Raw genomic sequence first — 13,279 nt, forward strand, 5'->3', positions numbered from 1 at the left:
CCTGTACTTCTGGGCCTGACAACAGCAAGTGAGGAGCACGGTAAAGGTTGGGACCTTTCTGTAGCACAGAGGTGGCAGTTCTGAGATGGCATTACGCAGAGTTCTGGATTGTGTTGCCCTTGTCTAAACCAATATATTAGGTGAAAATTACTGGTACCTGTTACAGAACAATCCAAAACCAACAGTCATGCAATACCTTGATTAATGTAATGTCACTTAAAACAATAGTCACAAACTTGAAAGCCTGGTCATGACTTGTATGATCTTTGTTGGTTCCACTCAAATGCAGTGGAGTAGCTAAGGGGGTGCAGGGGGTGGCAATTATACTGTGTAACAAACTTTGGGAGGCAACAAGCTGAGCTTGGCACTAGTGGCCAAAACTGTGAAAATCTTGGTATGTATGAATAATACCATCATGTTATATATCATTGGAAAGGTAATTAATGTTGAATGCAGTGAAACATATCACACTGAAATATCTGTATTCTATCAAAAGTTATGACCAATTAACCAGAAAACTTTTTATTTATTTACTTAAGAAATTAAATTTAATTTTATTATAGGGGGGGCTACAAAATCTTCTGTGACCCAGGGTAGCAGATGCCTTAGCTATGCCACTGCCCCATCTTTCAATTTTTAAAAGTCTGGGTGTGACATCACTTTCAGGGCATCATTTTGCACTCAGCAACAGGCTACACTTTCATTAGCTACACCACTACTAAAAGGCATTGCATGGCTGTTACTTTTGGATTTATACTATATCTGGCTATAGTAACATGATATTATAAGAACAGCAAGGCTATAATGGCAAGTATACTAGTCAAGAAGCTCATCTTTTGGAGCTCCCTAATAACAGCAATTATTATCAAGGATATATAGTACTTAATGAGCACAGGGTTTTATAATCAATGTGTTCATTTTCACAATATTCACTGTTATAAATTCTCATTTTACAGTAGAACAATTGAGAGGCTGTCCACCAAGAAATGAGAACTGAAACCAGCTCTCCCTGGTCCAACAAGAACGGTACACCATTCACGGGTTCACACAGGGCCTCTAGTGTGACTGGCTGTCCATGAAATCAAATGGTCTTCTGAAATCAGACTATTCATCTATTGATGTCAACATGTTACCACCAACCTTAATAAATGATGAATGTTGCATTCATGCATCACCATTCCATTGTGCACAAATGTCAGACATTGCTGTGTAATCTTCTATAAAAGACTAGTTACAAACAAGCATGAATAACTGCTAGCGTGCAACACAGCACTTACTATCCACAAGTGAGACAGACCCTGCTCTGAGACAGCACCTGTTCAGTTGAGCTGAATCCCAGCAGCAGGAAGTGGGTCGCTCAGGTTGCAAAATGGGGCGCTAATGGCCCAATCCTTGAGAGTGTGCACATAGCAGCATAGCATGCGCTGCACCGGTGCTTGCCATAGTAAAGGAGCCATAAAGTACTTTGCAAAGGCATCATAGTAGCTGGTGCTGGCAAAAAACTCATGCTGGCCTGCATGCACTATCAGAAGGACTAGCATGCACCATGTAAGATCTGCGCTGAGCAGTGCAGAGGTGCAGAGGTGGAACAGCGTGGAGGGAGGGTAGTGAGGAGGTAAACAGCAGGGGAAAATGGCAATGGGGGCGAGGTGATGATGGGGCAGGGTGAGTGGAAGGAAGGCTTGATTAGCAGCACAGGCACACATTGTATCCTATTTCCCGCCCCAGGCCTGATCCACTGTCATGGGGCAATGTGAACTTGCACCAGTAATTGAGCTCATGCAGGTCTGATTGCCCCATTGAAGCTGCTGGGGCTTACCCTGGGCTAGGGGACAAATTTCCTCTGAGGAGAGCACCAGTAGCCAAAATTCCCATGCAGGATACAGGGCAGCCTGTGCTGGCCCTGCTGCATTGCTGCGCAGGGATTTGCGCTGGATTGGGATGTAACTCTTCGAACCCATATAGGAATGAGATAGAATCAGAAGACATTTTAGCAAGTAGTGTCCCTGGTAAATTGCTACTAAGTTATCATTTCATGCAACAAAAACTGCATGTCTGCTTCAAGCACAGCATAAATAAGGCACTTATACTTATGTACTTATTCTGGTTTAAGCAGCTAAGACCCACTTTTTAGTGTAGTGAGGAAGTTGCTATATCTGAGCATAACATCTTCCCGACTGTTGGGTAATATGAGAAGCCCTTGAACCACACAGCAAAAGCCTACACTGCAGCGCCTGCATTCCACTTTCCAGAGGAGTGCTGCTGGCATGGGATGCGGTAGAACTAAGGGGTTCCTCTGGATGGTCCATCCTTCTCCTTCAGCAACCTGGGAAGGAGCAGATCTTTTCTAGCTCTCTTTCATTTCTCCTATGTCTCTTTAGAAAGTGGAACTGTAACAATATTTGTAAGGATTGTGACTATATTTTAATCCTCTGCTCTTAACAATGATCTTGTCTCATCAAAGCAGTTAATGGTGCCAAAGGAATTCAAATATGGGGGGGGGGGAATTAGCTTGCTCTCAGCCATTAACTCTCTGCAAGAGGCATCAACTCCCTTCTCCACTTTACATTCGAGACTAACAAGGTACTGAGACAAAATATTAAAGTTGTACATAAATCAAGAAGAACCAGTTACTGAAATGAAGTGGGGGGGGGGGGGAGGTGTGACCCAACATAAGCATGCATGCCATGAAAGTATGAACTTCCATTTCCTGGGATAGAATATGAAACTGCCTAAGGCGCAATCCAAACCTGTGCTGGAGTAGGCAAGCCAGGAGGCTTGCGCTGCATCCAACACAGGTTCTTTGGGTGCAGCAGCTCAGCCACGGGCAAGGGGAAGCTCTTCCCCCTTACCCCTGGGTAAGGGCCATGCGCCCCTATGGGTCTCCTCGGACCTGTGCCACCTCTGGAGCAAGCGCAAGTCCAAGGAGAGCAGAGCGGCTGGAAGCCACTCCGTTCTCTCCGGGGACAGGGGTTGGGATCTGGCATAACTGCTGGGTTACAGGCAATGGGTGCGGGCAATGGGTGCCCCCGGCTCCCCGCGCACCCGCCCCCGGGGCCACCCATTGTCCACCCTCCACCACCCAGAAAAGCCCCCTCCCGCCCCCCCGCCCCCCCACCCCCCATGCCTACCTTTGCTGCTTGCATTGGCGTGAGAGTACTGACACAAGCGGTGGCGCGGAAGCAGCCGCAGAGGCTTCTGCCTGCCTTCACGCATCGGCGCATCTGAATGCACCTACACGGCTCCCACCCACAGAGGTGCAAACATGCTTTATGGCATGTTTGTGACCCGCCAGGGCCTCCTATGCCGGCACAACTGCCGGTTAGGATTGTGCCCTAAATATCCACCATCACAAGCTACATTTATGGACTCCTCCTATTGTAAAGGCTATATGAAGAAAATGGAGCTGTTATAAGTAAATTTCTGACAACTGTTTTTGGAAGCAGCACTGAGAGGAGTCATGTTTTTCCCATGCACAATTCACAAACTATCATTCACTTCCTTGGGGTTCAGGTGTTTGTTTAGGTCAGTAGTATACACCATGATACAGGTTATGCTTCATTATCCATTGTTTTGGCATCCACTGATTTGACTCACCACTGATACCAGGGTCCACCTTTAAATACCTAGTAACAAGGGGAAAAAAGCACCAAAATCCAATTTCCTACCTTCACTCTGTTAAACTTCACTGGTTGCAAGCTTCTTGGAGTTAAAGATAGCTTTAAAGACCCACCTCCACATTTGTTGCTCCTCCAGAATGCATTGGTATAGACATTATACCATATTCAGCCACTAGATGGAGTGAATAATGGAATAATTTCATAATTTCATTCCATTAGACTCAATTATTTCCCCCTCTAGGTGCTGAATGAGGTATAGCGTCTATACCAGTGATGGCGAACCTTTTAGAGACCGAGTGCCCAAACTGCAACCCAAAACCCACTTATTTATTGCAAAGTGCCAACACGGCAATTTAACCTGAATACTGAGGTTTTAGTTTAGAAAAATAACTCATACATTAACATCTTTTACCTATTATTACTTGTAACCCGTAATGAACTTTTCCTCTAGAACTTTGTCCAATCCCTTCTTAAAGGCATCTAGGCAAGTTATCATCACTGCTTCCTGTGGCAAAGAGTTCCACAGACTAATTACATGCTGGGTAAAGAAATATTGGCAGGGAGGGGGTGGCTGCAAGACCTTGCCACTGCTCATTTTCTCAAACAAGAAATTTTTTTTTTAAAAGCCCCACCCACAGAAGTGGGCTCTAAGGCTGCAATCCCAGTCACTCTTTCCTAGGAGTAAGCCTCATTGACTCTAATGGGGCTTACTTCTGAGTAGACATGCACAGGAGTGGGCTCCAAGGCTGCAATGCCAGCCACCCTTTCCTGGGAGTAAGCCTCATCCACTGTAATAGGGTTTACTTCTGAGTAGACACGCACACTGTAATGGCGCTTACTTCTGAGTAGATATGCACAGGAGTGGGCTCGAAGGCCATCATCCTAGCCATGCTTTCCTGGGAGCAAGCCCCATTGACTATAATGGGACTGACTCCTGAGTAGGCATGCATAGGATTGGGCTCTCAGGCTGCCATCCTAGCCACGCTGTCCTGGGAGCAAGCCCCAATGACTTTAATGAGACTTACTTCTTAGTAAGTAAGGACCAGCACCACGTGCAGGGCTGGTGTCCCAAAGCCTACAGCAACAGCTTCACTGTGCCTGCCCACACGCCGCATGTGAGCTGCCCGCCTTACCCCAGACAGGGGAGGGAGGAAGCACTCCCATTGGGCTGCTGGGCAGAGGGGCAGGTGATGTGAGAAACGTCCCCTCACAGAGCCTCTCAGCCTTCCTCCTCCCCGGGTGGCCTGGCTAGATGGGGCGCCTTGGAAGCACGCCTGGGTCTTTGGTGTCAGCCCTCCCTATCTCCCTCTTCCCCCTGCTGTCCATTCCTTCCCCCCTTGGCCCTGCCCCTCCCTCCTTTGCCCCAGTTGCTGCAGAGCAGGAGGAGGCAGGCTTTGCGGCTGCTCGGTCTCCTCAGGCAGATGTGCCGCAGTTGCTGGCGCCTCCCGGGGGCGGCGAGCCTAGAGGCTTGTACCTGGCAGCTGGGGCGATGGCGCATGTGCCCACAGAGAGGGTTCTGTGTGCCCTCTCTGGCACGCGTGCCATAGGTTAGCCACCACTGGTCTATACCAATCCATTCTGGGGTGACAATGGAGCAACAAACCTGGAAGTGGGTTTTTAAAGCTATTTTTCAATTGATTTGGTATTCACTGATTTTTTTTAATCCACTGAGGGTCCTGTGCTGATTCCCTGTTCCTCTTTTAGATTGTGAGCCTTTAGGGACAGGGAACCATCTCATTCCTTTCTTTTAAAACTGCTTTCATAACTCAACTCTGTTTAAAAGTAGAATATAAATAGTCGAGCCTCTTTATCCACAGATTTAGGACCTGTGGATTTGATGATCTGCAAGTCCCAAACCCCCGAAGTCGCCCTGACCCAGACCCTCCAGAAGCAACCAGACCTGCACTCTGGTTGCCTCCGGAGGACGTTCTAAGGCAGGGGTGTCCAACGTTTTTGGCAGGAGGGCCACATCATCTCTCTGATACTATGTTGGGGGCCGGGGGGGGGGGAAGAATTCATTTACATTTCAAATTTGAATAAATTTACATAAGTTTACATAAATGAATATATTAAGGATGAACTTGTATGAATGAATGAAGGTCTTGCAATAGCTGAAGGCCGATAAAAGGTCTTGCACAAAGCCAGGCCAGCCTTTCCTTTGCTGCTGCCACTGCATCACAGACGTGAAACAGCAAGCAGTGGAGGAAGCCCTCACCCCCACAGCTCACGTGAGAGGTCAAACAGTCACCCTCATGCTGAGCAGTTGCGTTGGGCCAGTGCAGGCTCCAACAAATCTCTGGAGGGCCAGATGCTCATTGGAGACTAGGGGCTCCCTGAGGACCACATTGAGAGGCCTCGAGGGCCACAAGTGGCCCCAGGGCCAGGGTTTGGGCACCCCTGTTCTAAGGCAACCAGAGTTCAGCTCTGGTCACATATGAAGGATTAAAAATGCCAAGACCTGCAGATTTCTTTATCCATGAGTTTCATGGATAATTCGAGGGGGTTCTGGGAATGGAAACCCTGTGGGTGTCAAGGCAGCACTGTACACTGAATAACTAAATACCCAGCTCACTCCCAAGGACTGCACAGAACACAATGCAAATCGTTCTAGACTGTTTCCAAGGTCAAATGGAGGTATGTCAAAAATTCATCCCTGTCTGCTGCCTGGGGTAACTACTGGACAGAGGCAAAATGGTGAGAATCCATGGATATTTTTAGTGACATGCTGTCTGATGTGAAGTAGTAACAAAAGGATTATAATTTTGTTCAGAAGTCACATACAGCCTGTGCTGGTTGCCAACAGCACTAGATAAACAGAACTAGCTAGCTATCATATGTCTATTGTTCAGTATGACAAGCAAGATATCACCTCGTGCGACGTCAGTGCCAAGGCTTCAGGTTGATTATTGTTGACACTCCCTCTGACAGGCTTGGTGTTTCAGTAGCTGGGCATTCTTGCTTCTGAAGACATGATAACATGCTGTCAGTTTTCAACACATGTTTTTCAGGTAGATGTTTAACTGCACTCAAATGCCCAGCTATTCCATTATTATGCCAGGGTGCAGCCCATGTAATTTTGAGGGTGCATTCACATATTCCACAAAACACCAATGACAGGCTAAATCCAGGTCACAGCCTAACATGCCTGGCACCATTACTCAAAACGTCTTGGATAATTAACTCTGGATTTGAAATCCTTGCTGGAGAAGTCTTTTGTCGAAGGCCCTACAAAATCTGGAGCCAGCACTACAGGCTGACACAAGCTCATAGGGAAGAAAGGAGGTTGGAGGTGGGTGAAATTGGTTAGCCCTAGCCTACTTTTTTCTACAGACTACAGCTGACTCTGGTTACACCCCACGTACCTGTAGGCAATGCACTCCAGTTGACATGATGAAGTAACACTATGAATAAACGCCTTCATGCTTGTGTTCGTATGATAGGTTGAAAACTGGGTCAGCTCACACCACTTTGTCCTGGGTGCTATTCAGAATGTCTGAAAGCACCAAAGAAGCAACTGCAATGTTATAAATTATTCCTCCCAGAGTAGAAACAAACTAAAAACACTGTACTCATCATAAGCATGCCTAACAGACTGTGGGTGGGACTTTTCAGCCTCACTGCATGAGGTCCTTTTCTTGTTTGGTGAACACAAGCAGAGGCTGTTTCAGCTGAAGATGACTCTCATCCAATCCTTCCTGCTCTTAGTATTCTGGAGGTATGAGGTTAAATCCTGCTTGGGCATCCAGTGAAAATTAGTGTGGCGTTGCCATCATCAGACTCCTTTTAACACATTTGTCTGCCTTAAGATCACAGCATATCCCTGCAGGGGAGACTACCACCACCTATGCAATGTCTAGCTGTAGTAGCTGATAACAGTCGCTCTCACTCTCAAGAGAACCTAATGTATTTTAAAAGAGCACTTTAACGCAGCATAACAACATTACCACACATCTTGCTCAAGCAAAGAATTTTCCCAATCTATATTCAGTGCCAGCCAGAGTGACTGCAGAAATGAGTTAGTTACCGTACCTGAGCAGTATGCTTTGGCGGCCAGTGACAGGAAGTTAATTAGACAAACTTGAGCAGTATCTCCCAGACTTCAGTTCACACTACAGTACTTGAAAGCCAGAAAATTATCTGCTCTGTAGAAGTTATTGCTCCTGGAGCAAGTCAGATGCAAAAATGAGAAAAGATGCAAAGTTCAGAGTCACAGAAGGGACCTTAAAACAAGGTACGGAACACACAGTCTAGCTCTGTGTGTCTCAAAGTGTACTCCTAGGAGCCCTGGGGCTCCCTGAGATTCCTTCTTCAGCTGAAGATGACTTGCCATATTCACAATGATAGTGGCTAAAAGGGTTTATTTGTTTTCCAGGAGCACTTAAGGATGGTAAAGGATAAAAATTCACACATATTGGGGGGGGGGGGACTTCCAAACACACACAAGTCCTGCCCCACAAAATTGTAGGCACCACTTTTCATCACAGAAACATACCTGCCTTGCTGTAGACCAGGGGTGCCCAGACCCCGGCCCTGGGGCCACTTGCGGCCCTTGAGGCCTCTCAATGTGGCCCTCAGCCCCCAGTCTCCAATGAGCCTCTGGCCCTTCAGAGATTTGTTGGAGCCTGCACTGGCCTGACACAACTGCTCTCAGCGTGAGGGTGACTGTTTGACCTCTCGCATGAGCTGTGGGATGAGGGCTCCCTCCACTGCTTGCTGTTTCACATCTGCAATGCAGTAGCGGCAGCAAAGGAAAGGCCGGCCTTGCTTTGTGCAAGGCCATTTATCAGCCTTCAGCTATTGCAAGACCTTCATTCATTCATATAAGTTCATCTTTAATATATTCATTTATGTAAACTTATGTAAATTTATTCAAATTTTAAATGTAAATTAATTTTTTCCCAGCCCCCAACACAGTGTCAGAGAGATGATGTGGCCCTCCTGCCAAAAACTTTGGACACCCCTGCTGTAGACCAATAAAGTGAGGAGGAGTTCTTTCCCTTTTTTTCAAACCTGTAAAATTGTATTAAAATTAAATACAATTAAATACAATTAAAATTGTATTCTACCGGGTAGATGGGACTCGTCAGCCTGGGAAGGCAGCTCATCTGAGAGAAGGAAGACTCTGATCCCAAACCTCCACTGCCTTGTGGCTACATCCAATTATGGAAAAGGCTTCAAGAGTCAACCTCGAGGCAAAATCCGGAGCCGGAGTCCCTGAGGCAGTTCATGGCTGAACACAGTCACGTTCTGGCAACTCCTGCACCACCGCTGGAACCAACCGTATTGGCCTCTGCCTTTCCATTGGACCATTTCAGCAATGTGGAGAGGGGGGATTTGCTGCATGGGAAACAGTCTATCCTCCATACCTGCTTTACCCAGGCTTCGCGCACTGGAGAGGACACTCTGTTCCAGAACCACCATTCAGAGCGTGACACCATCGTCTTCCGAGACTGAAGGATGCCAACAAGAAAATTGTACTGTTCCCTTTTCACCCTTTTAACCAAGAAAACGGAGGGAGAAACTGGAGACCCCCAGGAGAAGAACAGGAACTCTGTGTACATTCCAATTAACTAGACATCCCAATTTTCTTCAGACCAAGAAGTCAAGCCTTTTGAGTTGCACCACTAGCCCTACCATTGACTTGTCATTAGTTCATTATAAAAGTTTGTGCTGCTTCAGAGAAAATCAGCGAGTCACAGCCCAATCCTATCCCCACTTACCTGGGAGTAAGCCCTATTGACTCTAACGGGGCTTAGTTCCGAGTAGGCAGGCATAGGATTTGGCTGTCAGTTTGTATGATACTTTAATAGCCCAACCGGGCCCCGTGCGATTAAGGATGCACATGCTCACAGCATGAGCACATCTTGATACCTCCCTCTTGCATCCAGGTAAATGCTCTTACTCATGTGGGGCTGATTGAAGTATGATCTGAAGTGGCAGACTGATTTCCTATTTGTACATTTTAAGAAATGCACCCAGAAACAAGGCTGCCCTACCTACAGGAAGACCAACTACAATGCTGTCTGGATCCCACTAGAATGTATGGATTAATTATGTGGCCTTCGGCAATTAATATCTTCACTTACGTTCCTCACCTTTAAAACAGGAATAATAATGACCAGACTCACAAAATAGTGATGAAGGCACAATAAAAATTATACAGCATTGTAAAGCACTTTGCATTTTAAAAGGATTTGATAGAACTAAGTAAGTGCTGTAGGGCTAAGCAGTTGATTCAAAGTACATTCTCTGAATTCATGTTACATTGAATTTCAAGGGTTACTGTGGATAGGACCACAATCAGTTTAAGATTAATAAAAATGCCATCCAGCATAGCCTACAATCATCTACTGGCTGATGCATAGAGCTGGCCTGCTAATGAGCCCCAGAAAACCTTGGGGTTCCAGCGGTATATTGACAGAGGTTGCCACTGCCTCTGCTGTCTCACACTTATCATTGGTGACAAACATAGCTACAGTACAGTACAGTACAGTACAGATCAGAAGCAGCCGATCCTTCCTCCCATCCAGGACACTCTGCTGAAAACAGAGAGCAAGACCAGAATGAGGTGTGAACAGTTGTTCTAGCCAACCACACCTCCACTCCACCTGTCCTCAGGTCCCAGCCTCTATCTCTTCAGAGCTGAGAGTGCGAGGTTGGGAGAAGGGACAAGTGATAGCTGGAGGAGGGAAGGAAAAGGGGGGAAACACTAGGGGCTCAGCAGGCAGAGAAGGAAAGGGTAGGGAAAAATATGGGGGAAGGAAAGCATCTCTCACTCCTGAACTGAGATGCCACAGGGATTTGATGTATATCAAACCTTCTGTTTATTGAGTTCATGTCAGTAATGCTGAAATGGAATAAAGATTAGATACAATCTCATAAAACTGTTACCCAACTAGGTCAGTGCTGAACCAGATGCATGCAGTTCTTGGGTCTCATTTTTATCAGACCCAGGCTCTTCACAAGTCTCTCTCTCTCTCTCTCTCTCTCTCAACATTCACATAAGTTTGGAAAAAGTCACTTAGGGTAAAATATATTTAATTCTTCAACAGTACTTTCCTACCACATGACCAGGGAGGACATGCATCAAGACAGTCATGCTGTTTTCACTGTCTATGAGAGATAAACCCATTAATGTTTTTTGCAGCAGTAGATGAGAAGTCTATAAGCACCTACACACAGACAAGCAATTACCCCTGATTGAATGTGAGAGTAGCTGCTGACACACTGTGTTTGAAAATCTGGATTTACAAGGTTACTAGAGGGGAAATCTATATACTAACTCCCTGCACTCATATGACCTGGAATTTCACATAAGCTGTTTCTGCTTCAATATGTGCACGCGCGCGCGCACACGCACACGCACACACACTTTTTCAAAGCTCTTTGATAAAAGGATACAGAATGTTAGTTCTACAGTACCCAAAGAAAAAACACAATAAGATGAATGAGAGAATTCATTTTAGTTGCTCCTCTAGGTTATATCAATCTACCCGACTTTCAGTTTCAAGTGTTAAAGCCATGACTCTTTGTTGAATTATAAGGTTTAACCTGAAGAGGCTGGACTGCATGTAGAAAGAAAGCATTCAAAGGGCAGTGATGCTGCCCCACTCACCTCATTTTGAGAGGGAAAAGGGAGCAAGGCTCAGCAAAGCCAGCACACAAGAGAGAAGTGTGCAATCATTCTGAAGTCAGTGAAATGTAGTGAACAAAAACTCCACTGCCCTTGCCTGCTTCTGAAAACAGGGGGAAGGGAGCTTTTTCACAGTTCAGTAAGCAAGGCTGGAAGCTATTTGGACTTGAGAGGAAATTCAAGGAACAGCTACCAAAGAGGACATGCCTGTGTTCCTGTGTGAAGCTAACCTGTGTTTAAATAAAGAACAAATTGCTTATTACAGTCTCTCAACAAAGCCTAATTCTAAAAGAATATGTGTAAAGCATATGCATTCTTCTTAAGCACTGGGATAAGCTGGGATAAAACCAGCTTATTAGTCAAATGTGTAGCCAATGCATTTAAAGCTACAATATGAATAAAACTAGCAAAGCACAGTCAAAGAGCTTTGATGGTGATCAAACATGTCAAAATGGTTGAAGGTCATGTTCAACCCTTCTTCTGCTGCCAAACAAGGAGGCCTTTAATTTTCCTCAGGAATTCAAATAGATTGCAATCCTGTCCTCAAGACTCTACTGAATGAATTTCTTTCACATGCAGAAGAAGCTCATTCCAAAAGAGTGGCTGTCTCCTGTAGTAAATCTGAATATGAGTATATGGGAAAAGCACTCACACAACCACCACAATGCCCCAAGGGAGGAAAAAAAATGCAAATTAAAGGTAGCTAACCCCAAATTTAAAATTAAATTTAAATGGATCTAAAAATAGCTGCATTAATCTGCACAGAATTCAGGAAGAAACTGACATTTTTAGACTTTGGCAATGGGACACATGAATACAAGGTTGAATGAGGACACATGAATACAGAGCTGGAGGATCAGCTTTCATTCCCTTTCTCAGAACTGTTCAGCAAGAAGTAAATGAGGAATATGAGGTGGGTTGCAAGAAAAGTCTCTTATTTTAGGTTCAGGTTATAAGGATACTTGCTTTCACTGCTACTTCTCCTTACCTGTTTTCCGCCCCACAGTTGATCGTCTGTGCTTGGAGCCTGACAGCCCAATCCTAACCTGCCCTGGAGCAGGCAGACCAGTGGGCCTGCCCCGCATCCGAGGCAGGGTTGAAGCCAGTTGCAGCTCAGACCAGGGCAAGGGGAATCGCTTTCCCTTACCCCGGGTAAAGCTGCAGCAGCCCCAATGGAGGCGACAGCCTCCCTCAGGAGGTGACACAGATCTGAGCAGCCTGGACCTGCCCCAGGCTGCATGGGATTGGGGAAAGGATCCAGTGTAAGTGCCAGATCCTGGCTCTGCCAACTCGCCCACTGCTGCCTATGGGCCCGCCTGCCACCCACCCTCCGCCCCATCCTGGAACACCTCCTCTACACCTTCCTTATGCCCCCTCCCCAGACCCCTGCGCCAGCTTAGCTCAGCCAATGTGGGCTTACCATTTGTGCCGGTTTCCCTCCTCTCCCAGTACTGTGAAAGTGCTTCACAGCACTTTCGCAACACCAGCAGGTAGGTGCAACAGACTTGCGCTGGCCCATTCCCTTCCCAGGACTGCAACCCGAGTCTATACGCTCCTAAAAAGCAAATTGCCCACAGATTTGACATATTTCCCTGTTTCAGCTTCTGGCCTTTGTTTCTGAGCCTTTCCTTCTGCTCTTCACTCTTTAAGTGAGACATGGCTGCTGCTGAGGGTTGCCAGATCAGATGCATTTTGGTCAGGTCAGATGAGACTTCTAAGGTGGGGGTTTGATGACATCACAAGGCAGTCAATCCTTAAACAGGGGACAGGAAAACAGAGTGAGGCCCCCTAAAAGGCAGGGCAGACTGGTCATGGCCCAAAAATGGTCTGAGTTTATCTTTGCTGCCTTTGCATCTGAAAAAAGAGAGATCAAGCCAAGAAACAAGGTTATATTTGACAAGCTGTTGGCTCTACTGCTGCCCTGCCCAATGGGAAAGGCAACAAATGGCCACTGGCTGCAACAATCTCATCCTGGGCATAACATTCAGTACCCCAGTTTGGGAGCAGGGTATGTCTCTGGTAGTCA

Source organism: Tiliqua scincoides, chromosome 4, assembly GCF_035046505.1.
Source record: "Tiliqua scincoides isolate rTilSci1 chromosome 4, rTilSci1.hap2, whole genome shotgun sequence".
Taxonomy (NCBI): Eukaryota; Metazoa; Chordata; class Lepidosauria; order Squamata; family Scincidae; genus Tiliqua; species Tiliqua scincoides.